This window comes from Budorcas taxicolor, chromosome 7 (assembly GCF_023091745.1).
Source record: "Budorcas taxicolor isolate Tak-1 chromosome 7, Takin1.1, whole genome shotgun sequence".
Taxonomy (NCBI): domain Eukaryota; kingdom Metazoa; phylum Chordata; class Mammalia; order Artiodactyla; family Bovidae; genus Budorcas; species Budorcas taxicolor.
Genome location: NC_068916.1, coordinates 45,893,028 through 45,911,241, shown reverse-complemented (window position 1 = coordinate 45,911,241; position 18,214 = coordinate 45,893,028). Strand labels below are relative to the sequence as shown.

Genomic DNA, 18,214 nt, shown 5'->3' with positions numbered 1-18,214 from the left:
CAGAAGGGAGTTTTAACTCCAGGCTATTTTGAGCCATGTAACTTTCCTTCACTTTGTACCCCTTTATATGTGCTTAGTCACTCAGTCATTTCCAACTCATTGTGACCCCATGGATGATAGCCCACCAGGCTCCTCTGTCCATGGGGGTACTCCGGGCAAGAATACGGGAGTGGGTTGCCATGCCCACCTCCAGGGGATCTTCACAACTCAGGGATTGAACCCAGGTCTCCCACATTGCAGGCAGATTCTTTACCATCTGAGTCACCAGGGAAGCCCGTCCTCCTTGATGAGTTTGTCTAACTTATTTTAGTCTGGTGAGTCATGAGGACCTCTTTCTCTCTTCGCCCCCACCCCCTCTTTCATCAGCAGACAAGTATTTGCTTTCATTTAGATTACCAGGAAGAAGACTGAGCCCCAAAGAATTGATGCTTTCGAACTGTGGTGCTGGAGAAGACTCTTGAGAATCCCTTGTACTGCAAGATCAAACCAGTCAATCATAAAGGAAAGGACTGATGCTTAAGTTGAAGCTCCAGTATTTTGGCCATCTGATGTGAAGAGCCAACTTACTGGAAAAGACCCTGATGCTGGGAATGATTGAGGGCAGAAGGAGAAGGGGCGACAGACAGTTGGAAGGCATCATCAGTTCAATGGACTTGAGTTTGAGCAAACTCCAGCAGATAGTGAAGGACAGGAAAGCCTGGTGTGCTGCAGTCCATGGGGTCACAAAGAGTTGGACACGAGTTAGCAACTGAACAAGATCACTGTGGCAAAATGAATTTTCTAAAGATTGCCACAAAAATATTCCCCATCCCACATGCTGTTGTCAAAGCAATTTTGTCACTGCCCATCAATTTTTGCTGTTGTTTAGTTGCTAAGTCATGTCTGACTCTTTTGCAACCTCACAGACTGAAGCCCACCAGGATCCTCTGTCCATGGGATTTCCCAGACAAGAATACTGGAGTGGGTTGCCATTTCCTTCTGCAGGGGATCTTCCTGATCCAGAGATTGGACCCACATCTCCTATATTGGCAGGTAGGTTCTTTACCACTGAGCCACCAGGGAAACCCACCTCATCAACAGGTAGAACCTAATTCCCCTCCCCTTGAATCTGTGTGGGCTTGTGATTCACATATAACCAAGAGAATGTGGCAGTTTATGAAATGATCCTGTATGACTTCTGAGGCTACACAACTTTATCCTTTTTAGCTGGAAGGTTTCACAGGCAAACCTGAGCCACTGAGTAAGTAGACGGACTGTCCTGAGGCTGCTGTGCTCTGAGGAAGTTCAAGGTAGCTTGCGTACAGAAGCCGTGACACTTCATGAAGAGAGATGCCCACCACCACCAGATGATCCCAGCCCTACTCTGTTCCAGCTTTGGCCAAAGTGACTAAGTTTTGGTGGTTTTTTTTTTTTTTTTTGGCCGCACTGTGCAGCATACAGGATCTTAGTTCCCTAACTGGGCATGGAATCTGCACCCCCTGCAATGGAAGCAGGTAACCCTAATCATGGAACCACCAGGGAATTTCCTGGGTGATTTTTTAAAATAGGATAGATAATTGGATGTTATTTTATAATGTAATACCTTTCATCTGATGAGAATATTTAATTAATAAATCAGTACTTTGGGCATGTATTCACATAGTTATTCTTCCAAGCTCCTTTCCTGCTTTATCATTTTGATGTTGTATTTTGATGGACTTAAGATGACCCAATGTACTCATTATTATTTCATCAATATTGGATATTCTTTGCAGTTATAACAAAAGGAGATTAAACTGAGCTCCTTCAATAATTAAGTAGCCTCCCAAGATATACAAGAGAGTTATGTCCTGAAGCACAGGTTAGATTATGCAATGTATATTAGTTAAGGAAACTCTTTTTAAAAAGAGGGGGAAAAAAAGGACTTGCCTGGTGCTCCAGTGGCTAACACTCCCCAGTCCCAAGGCAGAAGACCCAGGTTCCATCCCTGGTCAGGAAAATAGATCCTACATGCTGCAACTAAGAGTTCAAAACTAAAGATCTCTCATACAGTGACTGAAAGATTCCTCTTGCAGCAACAAAGACCCAACATAGCCAAATATATATTTATTTAATATATATTTATATATATACATATATATGTATATGTGTGTGTATGTATGTATCTGTGTGTGTGTGTATATAATATATATATATATATATATATATATATATATATATATACATATATATTTGTTTTAATCACAGTTTCTTTTTCCCCATTTATCTACTCAGGGCACATACCCTAAGTTTCATTCCTAATCAAAATCATGCTTTACTCTGTTATACATGAAATGCTGCCTGGCAGGATCACAAGTATAAACTCAACTATAAAACTAGAAGACCTCACATTTCTGACCTGGCTACTAAGCCCTTGGCATTTATGATTTTACTCAGAAGGCTTTCTCCCAGAGATCATTCTTATTTGACTCATTAGGAAACTAAAGCACAGAGAAAGCTGCTCAGTGTCACATAGGGAGTTTCTCACAGAGTTGAGGCCAGAATATTAATCGGAATTCAAAACTTTTTACATTGCTATATAATCAGGAACCCATTTCAAATGTTATTACACTGTTAACCAATACTTCATAAGAGCTCATATACATAAATATTAGATTAACTAAATTGACTGTTTCAAAGCTAACAAGAAGGGTCCTACTGAGAGAGGTTTAAGGTATAGGAGGGTAATTTTTGAGAAGACAGTAAGGTGGGATCCAAAGGATAAACTAGAGACAGTAAGAGGAATACCTCCTTTATTGTAATTGGAGGAGAGGATGAATGCAGATGAGCTATTTTCTCAGTAAGAAGAAAGGTGATCTGCTGACAGAGAGCGAGCCTGTGGTAATACCTAAGTACCTAAGAGAATGGAGAGTGGAAATCTGAAATAACCTAGATAAAATGCCATGACAGCTGACTGAGGATACTACTAGGACAGTGTTGGGGATCCAGCTGCGGTTGCAAAGCAGGAATTTATAATGGCAACTGGCACAGTTGCGCATTTTTTCCCAATAACATTTAGCAGCCCTGAGGTAAAAGGGAGCCAAAGTTAGGTCGGAGTTAGTGTTTTGCCAGGCTTGTGTGATGGAAAGATGGGGGTGGGGGAGAGTTAGTTGAAGATGATGATAGTTGCTAATGTCCTTATCAGTAAGCTGCTGCTGCTAAGTCACTTCAGTCGTGTCCAACTCTGTGCGACCCCATAGACGGCAGCCCACCAGGCTCCTCTGTCCCTGGGATTCTCCAGGCAAGAACACTGGAGTGGGTTGCCATTTCCTTCTCCAAGGCATGAAAGTGAAAAGTGAAAGTGAAGTCCCTCAGTCGTGTCCGACCCTCAGCGACCCCATGGACTGCAGCCTTCCAGGCTCCTCCGTCCATGGGATTTTCCAGGCAAGAGTACTGGAGTGGGGTGCCATTGCCTTCTCCACCTTATCAGTATAGTTGAGTCCTAATATTAATTGGAAAGGGAAATCTTGAGTTGGCTATTCCTTATGTACATGATCACTTAGTATAACCTAACAATCATTTATAATCAGTGTATTGATTATCTAATGTTGCATAACAAATTCCCTAAAACTTTGTCTTCACATAGTAATAACCATTTATCATATCATACCATTTATGTGGGTCGGGAATTGAGAAGGGGCTTAGCTGGGCCGTTCTGGTTCAGGATCTGTCATACAGTTGCAGTCAGGATGATGACTTGGGCTACGGTTATTTGTGGGCTTGACTGGGGCTGGAAGATCTGCTTCCAAGATGGCAACTTGACAATGACTGTTGGGAGGAAGGCTCAGTTCTTAATCATGTGGATCTCTCCATAGGACAGTTTCTATGTTCTAATGACATGACAGATGGCTTCCCCCAGACCAAGTGATCCAAAAGAACAATTATAAAGCTGCAGTCCTTTATGTCCTAGATTCTGAAATCACACATCATTTCTGTAATTCCTGTTGGCTATACATCTTACCATGTACGTGTAGGATGGGACTACACAAGGACATAAATGCCAGAAGGTAAGGATCACTAGGAGCCATTTTGGAAGCTTGCTTATCACAACTAATAAGGTGTGAATTCCTATAATATTAATACTTGATGATGTTATAAATAATAAGAAAATAACATACAAAATACCTATCTAAGCCATTACCTAATGGTCAATTACCTACTTACCTAATATGTTCTTCATTCCCCTTTCAACTCATTGAATCTGATTTTTTTCAGATGTACTTGAGCTTACAACACATTTGAGAAGTTCTGTTTAGGAAATGCCAAATCATCAAGCAAAAAAGAAATCCATAAATTATGATTCAACTTACTGCGTTTGATACTATACCCGATGTACCATTTGGAGATACTGATTCACTAATACTATCTTCAAAATATTAAAACTGACATCAAAATGGTGACTATAAAAAAGGACAGGGAGTTTCCTGGCAGTCCAAGGGTTAAGACTCAGGGTTTTTAGTACCGTGGCCTTGGTTCAATCCCTGGTCAAGGAACTAAGATCCTACAAGCCACATGGCACAACTAAAAAAAAAAAAAAAGCAACAGGTTATATATCTTTCGTTTTAAAAATTAAGTGAAGTCGCTCAGGCATGTCCAGCTCTTTGTGACCCCATGGACTGTAGCCTACCACGCTCCTCCATCCGTGGGATTTTCCAGGCAAGAGTACTGGAGTGGATTGCCATTTCCTTCTCCAGAGGACCTTCCTGACCCAGGGATCGAACCCAGGTATTCTGCATTGTAGGCAGATGCTTTACCGTCTGAGTCACAAGGGAAGTCCTAAGTTTTAAAAACAGCACATGCCAAAAAACTCTGTGACATAAGTCATACCAATTTTTTTTGGATCTGTCTCTTAAAGAAAAAAAAAAATAAACAAATGGGACCTAATTAGACTTAAAAGCTTTTGCACAGTAAAGGAAACATCAGAATCTACTGAATGGGAGAAAATATTTGCTTATAATACTCCTGGTAAGAGATTAATATCCCAAATATAAAAACAGTTCATAGAACTCAACATCAAGAAACAACCCAATTAAAAAATGGACAGAAGACCTGAACAGACATTTCTCCAAAGACATACTGATGACCAACAGGCACATGAAAAGATATTCAACATCTTTAATCATCAGAGAAATGCAAATTGAAATCACAATGAGATATCACCTCACACCTGACAGGATGGCTATCGTCAAAGGCCACAGATGTTAGCAAGGATGTGGAGAAAAGAGAATGCTCATACACTACCGATGGGAATGTAAAGTGGAGCAGCCACTGTGGAAAACAGCGTGAAAGTTCTTCAAAAAACAGAAATAGAACTACCATAGGACACTGCAGTTCCACTCCTGGATATATATCTGAAAAAAACAAACACTGATTTGAAAAGATACATGCCCCTCAAAGTTCCTAGCAGTATTATTTATAGTTGCCAAGATAAAGAAGCAACCTGTGTCCATCAGTATACAAATGGATAAAGAAGATGCAGTGTATATGTATACAATGGAATACTAAAAAAAAAAAGCCACAAAAAGAATGAAATTCTGCCATGTGCAACAAGATAGATGGATTTGAAGGGTATTGTGCTAAGTGAAATATGTCAGACAAAGAAAAACAAATATATGCTGTCACTTATATGTGGAATCTAAAAAATAAACCCGGTGAATATAACAAAATGGAAAGAGAGTCACAAATAGTACAAACTACTGGTTATCAGTGGGGAGGGGAGGAGAGAAGGGCACAAAGGGGTAGGGGCTTAAGAGGTACAAACTAGTATAAAATAAGCTACGGGACCTACTGTACAAAACAGGGAAGATAGCCAATATTTTATAATAACTATAAATGGAGTATAACCTTTAAAAATTGTGAATTACTATGTTGTACACTTGAACCTTATGTAGCATTGTACATCAATTACTATGTTTCAATCTTTTTAAAAGAAAACAAAAAAAACAAAACAGTACATGCAATTCTTGAGAAGGAAGGTAAAATCATTCAAGCTTTGAAAGTATCCTTGACTATCCAGACAAGTCTCCAAGCAAGAATACTGTGCAGGGAATTCCCTGGTGGTCCAGTGGTTAGGACTCCGTGCTTTCATGGCTGAGGTTGCAGGTTTGATCCCTGGTAGGGAAAATAAGATCCCTAAAGCTGTGTGGCAAAACAAACAAACAACAACAACAACAAAAAAAAACCCAACTGTGCATCAATTGATGTTCTTTTTCTTTCTCTGATCCATTCACCACTCCAGATAACCTTCAGATAACGTGGAAGTTAAAGGACTATCTTAGGATATTGCCTGATGTTCTGCTGATTCAAATAATAAAATACCCAAATCAATGGGCATGTTTTAAAAATTAAAATATCCAGCATCTTCTCTCATTTTATTAAGATACTTTCATGTTAAAAGGCCTTTCAGAATGTGTAACAAAAGTTAAAATTCTCATACTAAAATGTGTCAGGTGGTGGGTTAAATATTTTAGTTTGGTCATATATCCCATATTATTCTTGCAATATCCCTGACATAGACATGATACACATTTTTTAAATGAAAATAAAAGAGTAAGTAAATAGCCTAAGTTCCCAGAGTAAATGACGGAGCTTGAATTTGAACCCCAAATTAAACTGTTGGTATGCCAATTACACAAATGCATTATTCTCATTTAATTCTCACTATAAACCCATTTCTGAGGCTTAGAAAGAATAAGCAACAACTTGGGAAAGGTCATAAACTAATGAGTGGCTGTTCAGGGACTCAAACCCAGGTCTATCTCTAAATCCAATGTGTTTTACTACAAACATAGCAAGGAAGAGAAAAGTAACATATTACAAATCCCAAACTAGGAAGATGAAATAAAGAAGTTACTGAAATAGGCAGTGAGGGCCTCGGAACAACACTTGACTAGTTGTCAGTATATCTATTCCAAATCAAGGTTCAAACTTTTCACAAAGGCTAGATCAACAATATCTAGCTTCATATAAGCAAACTGCAACTAAAAATATTACTTTGTCAAATGCCATGAAGAGAACAAATCTGCATCCAAATACTTCTCACTAAGAAGCTGATGTGGGGTGCTGTGGCAGAGGTGAAGCGGAGAGAGAAAAACATTTAGAGGATGCTTTGGAAGAACAGGAAACTGGCAATCGTACGGTAAGACATCTGTGTGCAGAGGACTATAATTTGAAAACAAGAGTAATATGCTTAGCCATATTTCATTCACACTTCTGAAGTCTGCTCAAAGGGATACCCTAGAATCTAAAATTTGCTGGGAACAGATCTCAAGCCAGATGTTGTACTTCAAGCTAATGTCCTGTTTTGTTTTCCTTGCTCATCCCACCTAGCTTTCTTTAAATATCCTTTGTTTATAAAAAAATTTTTTAAGTAATAGTATCATTGTAAGGATTCTTCCAGTTTAAATATTTTGTAAAATAGCAATTCTGGAAAATGAAGAAAAAATTTTCCAAACCCATACCTCGTAAAATTCAAGGTACAACACACCACTTCCCTAAATTGCCTTGCTAAGTCAAAAGATCTCTTTTTGTGAGTCTGGGACATCTTGTCACATCAAAATGCAAGAAAATAGATGAAGAATACTATGGTTATGCCAAAATGATTGAGGAGTCAAACTAGCTCCTACCAGTCAAAGATGGAACAATTTGAGCATAAAAATGAGTAATTTCAATAGAAGGAGATGCATGATACACGTTAGAATCCATGAATTCATACTGATTTTTTAAAAAGCTTTTTAAACTTTTAATGGATCAAAATTATGACAACGATTCTGTTTCTATTTGGAAGTAGAGAAATCATGACTGACTAGTTTCCCTATCATTTCATGAACTAGGTGTTCTTACTATGCTATCAACCAGGTTAGGTCCTGCTGTCTCTACAGTGAGGCTCATTTAGGTCAAAGCAGCCAACCAATACTGAGAAGGCAGGGCTTGGAAGTCTCCAGAATCCTCAGCAAGTGACCACGAAGAGTGCGTGCCCACCCTCTGTTGCTAAAATGGAATAAAAGGACTTTTAGGAACTTTTAATAGACTCCTTTAAAGAGTTCACACTTCAATACTGATCTGCAAATAAGTATGGTTTCTTTGCTTCCTTTTTTTTCTTTTTATTAGTCTACAGTATCTGGTATTCCCAAGCGGTCTCCCATCCAAGTACTAACCAGGCCCGACCCTACTTAGCTTCCGAGATCAGATGAGATCTGGCACATTCAGGGTGGTATGACCATAGACTGCTTGTTTTTAATTGAAGTGTAGTTGATTTATAACATTATCTTAGTTTCAGGTGCACAACATAGTGATTCAATATTTCACAGATTTTACTCCATTTAAAGTTATTCCAGGACTTGCCTGGAGGTCCAGTGGTTAGGACTCTGGGCTTCCACTGCAGGGGGCACATGTTTCATTCCTGGTGAGGGAACTAAGATCCCACATGCTGCATGGCACAACCAAAAAATTTAAATAACATTAAGTTAAATTAAAAACAAAGTTATTACAAACAAAAGCAGAACACTCTTTGATATAAACCACAGCAGTATCTTGCTCCACCTCCTAGAGTAATGAAAATAAAACCAAAAGTAAACAAATGAGACCTAATTAAACTGAAAAGGTTTTGCACAGCAAAGGAAATCATAAACAAAACAGAAAGACAACCTACAGAAAAGGAGAAAATACCTGCAAAGTGACCAAAAATGGATTAATCTCCAAAATATACAAACAGCTCATGCAGTTCAATATCAAAAAACAAACAACCCAATTAAAAACTGGGCAGAAGATCTAAAGAGACATTTCTCCAAAGAAGATAGATAGCCAAGAAGCACCTGAAAAGATGCTCAACATTACTAATTATATTAGAGCAATGCAAATCAAAACTGTGAGGTACTGCACCACACAGGTTAGAATAGCCCTCATCCAAAAAATCTACACATAATAAATGCTGGAGAGGGTGCGGAGAAAAGGGAACCCTCCTACACTATTGATGGGAATGTACATTGGTATAGCCACCATGGAGAACAGTATAGAAGTCCCTATAAAAACTAAAAATAGAGCTACTATATTACCCTGCAAGCCCACTCCTGGGCATATATCCAGAGAAAAACATGGTCTGAAAGGATACATGCGTCCCAATGTACACTGAAGCACTGTTTACAACACCCAAGACATGGAAGCAACCTAAATGTCCATGAACAGAGGAATGGATGAAGATGTACTTATACACAGTAGAATATTACTCAGCCATTAAAAAGAACAAAATAATGCCATCTGCAGCAACATGGAGGGACTTAGAGATTGTCATACTGAATAAAGTCAGTCAGAGAGAGAAGGAAAAATATCATGACATCCCTTATATGCAGAATCTAAAAAAAATTGTACAAATCAATTTCTTTACAGAATAGAAACAGATTCACAGACTTAGATAATGAACTTATGGTTGCCAGTGGGGGAAGGATCAGGGGAAGAGATAGGGAGTTTGGGATTGACATGTACACACTGCTATATTTAAAATGGATAACCAACAAGGTCTTCTGTATAACACAGGGAACTCTGCTCAATGTCATGTGGCAGCCTGGATGGGAGAATGGATACATGTATATGTACAGCTGAGTCTCTTTGCTGTCCACCTGAAACTATTAACAGTATTGTTAATTGGCTACACTCCAATATAAGATAAAAACTTAAAAAAAATCCAGTGCAAAACTTCAAAGATAGCATCAAAATCACTCTTTATTTCTCTATAAGTATACTTAAAATGGGTGAACTGTATACTTAAAATGGGTGAAATGTTTTGATATGTAAATTATACTTCAATAAAGAGAGCAATTAAATAATTTTTAAAATAGTTATTGGGAAATTAGGACAAATTTTTTTTGTTAGGCTGTGCTATGCAGCTTGCTGGATCTTAGTTCCCCAACCAGGAACTGAACCTGGGCCCTAGGCAGTGGAAGCAGAGTCCCACCCACTGAACCAACAGAAAATTCCCAAATTAGTACAGTTTTAACACTGGATATTTAGTGATATCTAGGAATTATTAAAGTATAATAATGCTATCATGTGTATGTGTTTTATATCAGTTTTAGATAAATGTATTGAAATATTTCAGGAAGACATGATTTGGAGAACTTGCTTCAATATAATTGAGGGGGAAAGAGAGTGGTAGGGATACAGATTTTTTAAAAAATAGGTCTCGAATTTTTAATTACTAAAGCTTGTTGACAGCCACATGGACAGTGATTATACTCTTATATTTACTAAATTTTGTCTAAGTTTGTAATAAAAAATTTTTAAATTATGTATTTATGGCTGCGTTAGGTCTTGGGTGTGGCACATAGGCTACTTCACTGCAGCGAGGACTTCTCTCTAACCGTGGTGTGTAGGCTTGCCAGGTGTGATTCTCAGGCTCAGTAGTTGCGGCGGGTGCACTTAGCTGCCCTGTGGCATATGGGATCTTATTTCTCCAACCAAGAATCAAGCCCGCAGCCTCTTCATTGGAAGCTGGATTCTTAACCACTGAACCACTAGGCAAGTCCCAACAAACTTTAAAAAATAAATAAATGAACAGAATTTTTACAAACTCTTCTTGTGTGTGTACTGTTTTTGTTATAGGTCCACAGCTACTCCAAAAGAAAAACAACCATCAGTTTCAGCTATCAGCCATTCTGCACCTGGCATACTGAAGATGCATAACACTTGGTAGTTATCATTTGTTTATTGTGACACAGGGAGCACAACCGCCATATAAGCAGCCCTGAACATGACTTAAAAACCAGTCATCACAACTTATGAATGACCTCTTATCTGATACTTTTTATTAATTTACTTTCTATTGAAGTATAGTTGATTAACAACGTTGTGCTGATAGCTGGTGTACAACGAAGTGATTTAGTTATACCTACCTACTTTTTCATATGTTTTTTCCACTATGGCTTATTACAGGATTATCTGATACTTCTGAGCTTATAGAGAATAAGCACAATAACCAGTTTTTCTGTCGAAATTCCTCTAAAAACAAGCCTAAAGAGCTTAGGACTAAGCAGATGGGTTGGAGTTTCACTGGCTCTGTGCTAAAATTAAGTAGCTAATTTGAGAGATAAAGCATGTTAAAATATCAATTCAGAACAAAAAAAATCACATTACATGGTTTATGTTCTACATATTAAAGCATCTGTTTTCTAGTATGGGTTCCTAGAGGAAAGGGACTTGTGTCTTGTTCAGTATGTGAGCTGCTCTTAATACACTGTAGGGGAGATGCTCAAGTTACTAAGGTTGTTGAATTTACTAGGCCAGTCGAAAGCTGGGGAAAGGACTAATTAAAATGGCTTATTTTAACCTAAAATATAATAAATTCTTTATGTTCAAAAGTGGTCCTCACACCTGTTAGAATGGCTATTATCAAAAAGACAAGAAATAACAAGCATTGGAGAGGATGTGGAGAAAAGGGAACTTTTGGGTACTGTCAGCAGGAATGTAAATTGGTGCAGCCACTATGGAAAATAGTGCAGAGGTTCCTCAAAAAAATTAAAAATAGAAACTACCATGTGATCTCACAAATCCATGCTGGGTATTTATCCAAGAAAATGAAAACACTAGCACTCCCATGTTCTTTGCAGCATTATTTACAGTGGCCAAGATATGGAAACAAGCTAAGAGTTCATCAGCAGAACAGATACAGAAAACACGATATACTGAAATAGATATCTATATGTTTATCTATATACAGAAATATTCAATCATAAAAAAGAATTTCTTTCCATCTGCAACAACATGGATGGATCCCTGGGGTATTATGCTAAGTGAAATACATCAGACAAATACTGTATGATCTCAGCTTTAAGTGGAATCTATAACACCAAAACCAAGCTTACAGAGAATAGATTGGTATGCAGCAGATTGGTGGGGGGTAGGGTGTCCGCTAAATAGATAAGTGCAGTCAAAAGGTACAAACTTCAGGTTATAAAATAAGTGATTCATGGAGATGCAATGTGCAACATGGCAACTATAGCTATTATTACTGTACTGGCGGCTCAATGGTAAAGAATATGCCTGCCAACGCAGGAGACACAGGTTCAATCCCTGGGTCAGGAAGATGCCCTGCCGAAGGAAATGGCAACCCACTCCAGTATTCTTGTCTGGAAAATCCCACAGACAGAGGAGCCAGGTGGGCAGAGTGGGACACAACATAGTGACTGAACAACAATTGCGTATTTGAAAGCTGCTAGATCTTTAAAGTTCTCATCACAAGAGAATTCTGCATCAAAAAAGAATTCTGCAGCTATGTTTGGTGATAGATGTTAGCTAGACTTAGTATAATGACCATTTCACAATATACACAAATATCAAATCATTATGTTGTATACCTGAAACTAATATATCAACTATCCTTTAATTTAAAAAAAGAGCAGTTCCTTTGGGCCCCACACCTTCCACCAACAATAAAAACAGTATTTTCTATCATCTACAGAGGGATAGATCTTGAGCTATATAACAGCTCGACATAGGCAGAGGCCATCTTAATTTGTCATATGTACTTGGCTTGGCTATAGTCTAACTACTGTACTGGTGGCTCAGTGGTAAAGAACCCACCTGCCAATGAATGAGATGCGGGTTTGATCCCTGGGTCAGGAAGATCCCCCAGAGAAGGAAATGGCAACCCACTCCAATATTCTTGCTTGGGAAATCCCACGGACAGAGAAGCCTGGCGGGCTATAGTCCATGAGGTCACAAAAGACTCGCATACAACTTAGTGGCTAAACCACCATACTCCACCCAACCACGTCTCCTACGTGTGCATGTGTATGCACACACTCTCACGCTCCACAGCCTACTTAATCCTATGTCACCACTTATCTTCAGCTCCTCTCTTTCCCTCATTACTGATACCAAGTTTTATTAACTGCCTGTCCATTTCTCTTTCCCACTGCCTGATCTTAATCAGCGTATCTCACCCAAATGAAATTTTACCACTGTGGCTGCCTCTGATTTCTCCTCCACCAAGCCAACCTAAACTACAAGTGTCATTTCCTTATTTAAAACTTTCTAATGGCTCACCATTGTCTTAAAAAAAGAAAAGAAGAAACTGTTTAATTGATTCTGATCTCCTCTCAGCCCTTGTTCACCACTCCCACTTACCATACACAATAAATTGTTTAAAGAGTATCATGCTTTCCAGGCTTACATATGTGTGCATATGTTGTTTTTCCTGTCTCTAATACTCTCCTCCTCTCACATCAATCTGTACTCAACTTTCAGCTCTCAGCTTAAACATCATTTTGAGTATTCTCATAGCCCCCTTCATTTGTCTTAGAAATACTATTCATATTTTATAATTTTCTACTTATCCAAATCTTTCATTAGACATAAAGCATATAGTCTAGTGTACTCAGAAGTGTTTGGCTCAATGACGGCATGCTGATCTTCAGTAAATTAAGTTTTTAAAAAAGGACAGCTAATGATTTAAACTAGCTTCACAACCCTCAATTCGGCTTCCTGTAATCTGTAGGATTTTTGCTTAATTCTACTACAACCTCAGCCCACAACATTTACTCACCTATAGGGATGTTGTTGTTGAAGGAAACGGCAACCCACTCCAGTGTTCTTGCCTGGAGAATCCTAGGGACGGGGGAGCCTGGTGGGCTGCCGTCTATGGGGTCGCACGGGGTCGGACACGACTGAGGCTATTTAGCAGCAGCAGCAGGGATGTTGCACTAAAATCCGTTCTCTTCTTGAATATCTAGACCTGGCTGCTCAAGTAGAGAGTACATTTCCCCAATGCCTAAGGCTATATGTATTCCTGTGATCAACCTACAGTCAAAAGAACATGAGAAGTTACACAGCTTATGGCTTAGATTTCCAAAGGCCATTCCTTCAGGGGCTAAAGTGAAAGCAACTGAGTTATCTCAGAAGCCATGTTTTGAAAATGGCAAAATGAGAACCCAGGTCTTTGAAAGGCTAGATGGAGGACAGCACAGGACACTGAAGTGGTGAGAAATATGCTTTATCAGAGCCATTGCATTTTGGGGTCTGTTACTACTTTCACTACCCTAAGGCCTAATACACAGAATACAGAGAGGCAGAAGAAATGGGAAACCAGATTTTCAGAAAAATGACATAGACCTAATAAAGATTAAAAATTCCAACATAAAAAATTTACAATGAACCCAGGGTCATATAAATACAGAAAATAGAAAATTTTGAAACTAGTTAAAAATATCTTAATGAGAAAGAACGGACATCTATTTGAGACAAATTAATAAAATCAACAAGTAAGAACAAAACAAAAGGCAAGGAACAGGAACTTCTATGTCTGTGGTGCCCGTAGGTAATGTGCAGCTAGGGTAGCAACTAAGGTGACTGCCATTGTACATGCAACTCATCCCAAAAGTTAGGCCAAGGATAATGGGGTAAATGATAGACAACAGACCACAATCCAGTTTCAGAGGTCACAAACCAACACCAGGCAAGTCAAAGACAAAATGGGCAGATTCTTATAAAAACACACCACACTCATATGAAAATAAAATGCCTAAAAGAATGAAGATCTTAAAAAGATTTCTGAAGATTTAAAAACTTTATAAAGATTTTAAAAGAGTCATGAGAAAAATGACAGAGAAAACTTAAACAACAAAAAGGCCCTGTCACTCTCTGTGTAAAGAAGCTGCTTTAAGAGCCCTTAGGTTCTCAGAAAAGAATTTTAGCTACTGGCAAGGCAATAAAACGAATGTATTAGAATTCCATAGTCACATTTATCTATTTCAGGGCCAGCACAAGAACACCTACTACTAAAACCAGAACACCAGCTTTAAACTTATCCGTGGTGAGTAGAATTTTAAGGGCTCCAGTTCTACACAGGTTCAGATGCTGACTCTTATCACTTACTGGGTGTTGTGACTCGGTCAATTACTTAACCTCTCTGGGATTCAAGTTTTCTTACCATAAAGGGATATTCCAACTCATTTAGCACCTTTGGTAGAACTGCAATGGTTTAATAGATCATGTAAAGTATTTTTTATGGCAAGCATGTACTAAGAAGCCATTATTACTGTACCCACTATACTTTCACTCTAGTAGGCTATTGTATTTTGTTTTTTAGCAAAGATTTTTACTTGGCACTGACTTCGAAACAGCTTCAAGTTTAAGTGTGTAACCTCTTCCCGTGGCATCATCAGAAAGGCCACACTACAGTGTACCTACATTTTTTAACAGCTTACCAAAGAATTTAAGTCACTTCACCTCTGCCACTCTGATAATCTTAGAGAAATCAGGTATTGAAAGTACCTTTTACTTCACATATCTGTGATGCATATCTTAAAACACAAATGATATTCTGATGATGAAATCCTTATCAACCCAGAGCAATGAAACCTGGGTGCTTAAAAAAGGAAATTGTATGGTGCCAACAGCTCTCCATTCTCATATGCCTAGCAACAACTGTAACACTGTAAATATCTGTACCACTATCTAAGATTCTTTTGTTATAAAGCTATCAAATGTCAATCGCTTTGTATTTTCTAAGGGTTGTTCATGATTCTCACTCTGGCAACTGTTGGAATAAAAACCACAAGTATATTACTAATATTCGTGGCATAAACTCTAGGTCTAGGTATGAATGCAGACTGTCTTGTCTTCAAATTTTCAATTAGATGACTTTTTCAACTGAATAGGATACCGATTTGCTGACAACTTGCCAGGGAATGAGAATTTTGGCAAATACAAACACAATGGACAAATGAATTTTTTATTATAAAACTATACAAAGAGCTGTACAAAAAGTGGTAAAACTATAATTGTTGGTAAACAGTAAATAAGTGATCCTTTGAGCCACAGTAAATGGTCCACACTATGATGGTGTGGGAATCTTTTCCTAGATGAGGAACAGTATACCTAGTAAACAACACCTTACAAGCAAAAGGACTTCAACGACTTGAGCGAAGTATACATAAAATCACTTCTAAATGTAATTTGAAGAATTTTTTTTTAAAAGCCATCACTGGATTTCCCTGGTGGCCAGCGGTTGATTCTGTGCGTTTACTGCAGGGGGTGCAGGTTTGACTGGTCAGCTAAGTTCCACAGGCCACTCAGCGTGGCCAGAAAAAAAAAAAAAGCCATCACTTGCTTGGGTTTTGAAATTCAGTTTCAAATTTTATCTGTTGTTTCCTACTCCAATTTATCCTTCTTAGATAAGGGGGTGAGCAAACATTTTCATAACAGAGGGAAATAATCAGTAAATAATTTAGACTTTGCAGGACTTATGTCACAACAATTCAACTATGCTACTGTAATCAAAAGCACCCGGAGACAACTTGTAAACAAATGGGCATGGCTAGTCCAAAAACAGGCAGGGGGTCTTTGTTTGCCAATCTCTATTCGAGATGATCTGTACGATTTGGAGAAAGCGGAAAAGGTAATTATATATTCCAATAATTAGGATTTTTTTTAATATCTCCAATATTTGACAGTTATAAAATACGTACATGCTGCTATCCCTAAGGATAACACTAAAAAATTAGCCATGTTTAATATCTAAACTTTTTAAATTAAAAGGATCAAGCAGTGCTCGCTTCGGCAGCACATATACTAAAATTGGAACGATACAGAGATTAGCATGGACACTGCGCAAGCATGACACGCAAATTTGTGAAGCACTCCATATTTTTCAAGATCCCACAAAACTCGGGCACACACACTACTGCTGATCCAGCAGGCATTTTGGAATATTTTTGTCAAAACACACTGACAGTATAGAGCTTCTTTATAAACTTAGGTTTTTTCTTAAAGTTTCAGAACTGTTTGATAAGACAAGAAAAATAGAAGCACAAATGTCAGCTGATGAGGACCTCAAACTTCCTGACCTTTTAAAATATTACTTAAGAGAATCCCAAGCTGCTAAGGATCTCCTCTATCGAAGATCTAGGTCATTAGTGGATTACGAAAATGCCAATAAAGCACTGGATAAAGCAAGAGCGAAAAATAAAGATGTTCTGCAGGCTGAAACATCCCAACAGTTATGTTGTCAGAAATTTGAAAAAATATCTGAATCTGCAAAACAAGAACTTATAGATTTTAAGACAAGAGTTGCTGCATTCAGAAAAAATTTAGTGGAACTGGCAGAGTTACAACTAAAGCATGCAAAGGGTAATCTACAGTTGCTGCAGAACTGCCTGGCAGTGCTCAATGGAGACACATAAGCCACACTCTTGCCTTCCAGTTAAAAAGGGCTGCCTTCCTTCAGATTTTATTTTTTCTTAATGATGTTAGGCATTTACTGCTCACTGGAAACAAAAGAAACAGCTGACAGAGTGCGTATCCTCTCCTTTTTCTGAAATATAATGGATCAGTGCCACCCACGGGTCTGCGGGCTGCGTGGTGGCACCTGCACCCTGGACAATTGCCCATCATCGCGCCCTCCTCCTCTTCAGAAGTCCAAAGTTCTGTCTTTTTTAAGTAGCCTCTATAACTGTGTTTATTTTATGAATAGTATTCCTTTTGGCTGCCAATCTTACTTACCTTTAAATAATTTCTGAAGTTTAACCCTTTCAAAAATACATGGTTTAAACAAAGATAAGGATTGCCATTACCTTTTTTTCCTTTTTTTTTTAAATTTTGTTAAAAAAAAAAATTATACACGACCATAGTTCACTCTTGTATCCTGGTAAAGCATCTTAATCAGACTTATTTTAATTAATGAACATTTCTTAGAAGTTTTGGGACAGGCTTTATGTACTCTTTATAAGTATGATTTCTGAAGAAAAGCAAATGCATTAGTATGTTTGCCTTAAACTTGCAGACTAAACCAACTATTGTCAAATAAGCAGTGATAACAGTGAAAAATAAATAAATAAATAAAAGGATCAAGCACATTTAAATTTAAGCCTTTAGGGACTTCTTGGCAGCCTAGTGGTTAAGACTCTAAGTTCCCAGAGTAGGGGGCATAGGTTCAATCCCTGGTCAGGGAACTAAGATCCTACACACTATATGGTGCAAACAAAAAAGAAAAAATTAAGCCTTTATTAGACCCATTAGTCTGAAGTATCTTGATAATTAGAAGGAGACTCACTTATAGGTTAGAAGTTTAAATTACAATTATATAAATAATTACTATTTTGAAAAAAACAAAAACAAAAACAAAAAATACAGAAAGGCAGATTTTAGGAATCACAACCCAACGAAAATACAAAATTACCAATTATAAAAGAGTAATTAGCATTTA

General features: G+C 38.0%; 2 non-coding genes across 2 annotated transcripts; one reads left to right on the top strand and one right to left on the bottom strand.

Moving 5' to 3' along the window:
* Window positions 1-8,125: 8,125 nt before the first annotated feature.
* LOC128051792 (5S ribosomal RNA) lies at window positions 8,126-8,244 on the bottom strand. The gene has a single exon (XR_008199731.1). It is a non-coding gene; the product is annotated as a 5S ribosomal RNA (ribosomal RNA).
* An 8,313-nt stretch (window positions 8,245-16,557) lies between these two features.
* LOC128051865 (U6 spliceosomal RNA) lies at window positions 16,558-16,661 on the top strand. The gene has a single exon (XR_008199784.1). It is a non-coding gene; the product is annotated as a U6 spliceosomal RNA (small nuclear RNA).
* Window positions 16,662-18,214: the final 1,553 nt, after the last annotated feature.